Source organism: Frankliniella occidentalis, unplaced genomic scaffold (genome assembly GCF_000697945.3).
Source record: "Frankliniella occidentalis isolate FOCC.00 unplaced genomic scaffold, Focc_3.1 Scaffold113, whole genome shotgun sequence".
In the NCBI taxonomy this organism is placed as follows: Eukaryota; Metazoa; Arthropoda; class Insecta; order Thysanoptera; family Thripidae; genus Frankliniella; species Frankliniella occidentalis.
Genome location: NW_026267241.1, coordinates 825866 through 829259, shown reverse-complemented (window position 1 = coordinate 829259; position 3394 = coordinate 825866).

Genomic DNA, 3394 nt, shown 5'->3' with positions numbered 1-3394 from the left:
GAGCCGTCGGCCGCGCTAGTCTACGCTAGTCCTCCCCCTCTCTCGCACCGCTGGAGCCCCCGCACCGCCAACCTCCCTTCCCCCCTTCCCCACAAGTGTAAATACAGAAATATAATAGACTGGAATAGAATAATTCTTGACAAGGTATCATCTGCTTTCACGATCCGTTTCTGGTCGGAACTTTTTTTTATTTTATTTCTCTCCCGCCGCGGCGGCGGTTGGCCGCTTTTGGGCCGCTCCGGCAGTTGCGGGGGGCGCAAACTTGCAAACGAGGGGGTCTCGGATGGATCAGGTGTCGGGTGTCTCCGCGCGTGCGTGCGCAGCGAGCGCCCGGGGAAGGACACAACAGGTGTCTGCGTGGCTCGCCGACGAGCACCGCCAGGGCACCGCCGCTCCGATTATGGGCCCCGCCGAGGCGGAAACAGTTAATAAATAAGGAAAGCAGGGGAACATAATCTTTGAAGTCCCACGCTGTGCCTGCGCGCCCCGCCGCCACCACAACGACTGCGGGGGCAGCTCCCGCCCCTCGTTAAAGCATTATACTTTGTATGTGAGAGAGTGTGTGCGTTCATTAAGAAGTCAATTTTCTTTCCTTTTTTTTTTTTTGTCGAGACCGCGCGAGTGAGATGATGGAGTTATCAGCCGGCGTAGGCGACTTTGTTTGAAAAGAAACTCCGCCGCCCGCCGCCCCTCGGTGGTGTCTAGCTTCCCAGCTTAGGTAATGACTTATTCTGCCCTCTATTTACAACTATTTCCTAACACGCATAGTTCGATACAGGAGGTACACTGCTCTGTTTAGTAGATGTTCCAACTTCGCCTGAGAATTATGCTATAATTCGCCAGTTTATGTTAAGCTGACGAGGAGAAAAGGGGAAAAACCATAACATGCGAAACAATCCATCGACAGACGGAAGGCGGCGAAGATCCATTAGAACGAAGTGCTTTTCCAGGTTGTTATTCTTTTTCTTATTTGGCTATCACCTTACGCCAGAAAACTGCCAATTTAAAAGGGCTAGGTCAAAATATTTTCTGTGGATGTAGACATGAAAATTTAGTTTCGTCGCAGATTGTCTGATTAATTAGCCTACGCCTCCTGATCCATATGCAAATGGCTTTATCATCAGACCGTTTCTCACTCGCGGCGTAGCGAAAGCAAGGTAAAGTGAGTCGGTGTGGTGGGCGGTGTGCAAATATGGTTGTACCGCTGGGCGAAACGAGAGGAAAAACGCAGAGAGGGGGGGGAGAGTGGGCCGAGAGTTTCCCATGGGGATTATTATAATGACTGTGATCTGATTTCACTTCTCCTTATAAAATCCTTTTCGTCCTCCTCTGGACAAGCCATATATACCGAGAATGAGACACACATACACACACACACGCACACGCACGAACGGTGAGCTGGCCAATATGGGCTCGGATGTGGGCTGAGGCCCCCTCCCCTCACCATCCTCATTTCCTCGCGGGGGGACGCGGCGCGTGCCGGCGAGGGTACCGCAGGTACTGTACCCGGCCGCGAGTGCGGAGTACAGTACGTCCGTCCGACGGCAAATAAACCCTTGCTCCGTACGGCCTCTTCCTCTCCCCCCCCCCCCCGTCTCCTTTCGCCTCTAATTCTCTATGGCTTTCTGTCTCTTGCCCCCTTCCCGCGCGCGAAGGCAGATTCGCGCGTCAGGAGAAATGCTCACACCACACCATGCACCGCTCCTTTCACAATAACCTGGCGAAAACGCTCGCGCGCGGGCGGGCTTCGCGCTGCACCGTAAAACTGAATAACGTATACGATTTATAAATCGCAAACAAACACGGCCACCACACAGGCGGTGTGTACGTCTCGTTATTAGTATCTGGGTCCGAGTCACACCAAACAGACACACACACGGCTCGCGGCCTTCAGAGCGCCGGCTCTCGAGGTGCGAACCAGTCATCACCAGCGCCGTAATGGGCGCCGCCAGTAAGTGCGGCATTGTCACCGGGACATATGGATTGCCCTCATCAACACCGTGAGCCATATGTGCGTGCGGGCTGCCCCGAAACAGCATATGTCACATTAACGTTGGCACCCGCAAAAAAAAAATGTTCTGCTAAGTTTGCTCATTGCTTTTGCTGCATGATAGGAACACAAATCAAAAAATGTTAATTGGCAAAACTTTATTTTGACTCTTATACGCTGTAAAAGCAATCGCCTTGACTTGTTTGTTTGGGTAAACTAATACAGAAAACGTAAGCGATTTAGGCGTAGGCTGAGTTGAATTTCGCCGGAGGTGCACACGCACTATTCAGACTTTAAGTCACGCATGCGTCGCGATTGCACTGGGCGGCGTAAAGGGAACGGTATGAAGGAAAAACGAGGGTTGAGATAATGGCGGGCGGGGGAGGAAAGGGTGCGGCTGGCGCCCTGACCTATGGCCGCCGCCGCCCGCGAAGTCCCGTGACGCAACCGCCCGCCACGGAGTGATCTCAATCCACCCCGCTCCGCTACGCCCCACCACGCCCAGCCACGCCCCGCCACGCCATGGCAGGCAATAACATTACCGCCATGCACATGACATTCACGGCAGACGATGGGGGAGGGGGGCGTCAAACACATACAACACGGCGGTGCGGACGAGTCGTGCTGATGGCCGCAGAACCAGCGACAGCAGCCAGCAGCGAAAACGGTGGTGCGAAAGCAGGAGTCAATCTGAATTTTACTCCGTCTTCTTTCTCGCCTCTCTCTCTCTCTCTCTCTCTCCCTCTCAGCCTCTCTCTCTCCTCTCTCACGTGTCTGCTCTGGCGGGATTACGGCGATTGTGAGATCGCAGCAGCCCCACCCAATCCAGCCCGAGCTTAGCAGCTCAGCCACCCGGCCCACTGGCTTTTGACATTCCGCACAAATATGGACGGATGTCGTGCAACAAGGGCTCCGCGGCCCCGACCTGCCCTGCCGCGGCGGCGGGGGCGGGGCGTGGCGTCGCCTTTCACTTTCAGAGGGGTGTGGCGGGGCGGGGCGCGGTCATACTGATCATATTACGGAAACGACCACCGGGGGACAGACTACAGACGATTCTCCTCAACTCTCCCGATGATAATTCGTCTGCTCTTTCCTTTTCCAATCCGTAACGCGGGTTGCGCCCTGCGTCGAAGTCCCGGCGAGCGCCCGCCGCAAAGAGCGCCTGGGATCGCGGAGTCGGCCCGGCGCAGAGGCTTCAACTTCAACAGAACGCTGCAAATTCAGCCACCAAATTATAGCTATTGTTTAAATAAATGGCCGAAAAATAGAACACGTAGTTCGAAAATTTGTATTGTTTGGATTGTACTGCCTAGCTTTGCATATTATTATTATTTTCAACTGTAACCATTTGGGCTAGTAATCTAAACGCCTCTGTACAAACACAAGAAAATTCCCTCTCCTCAA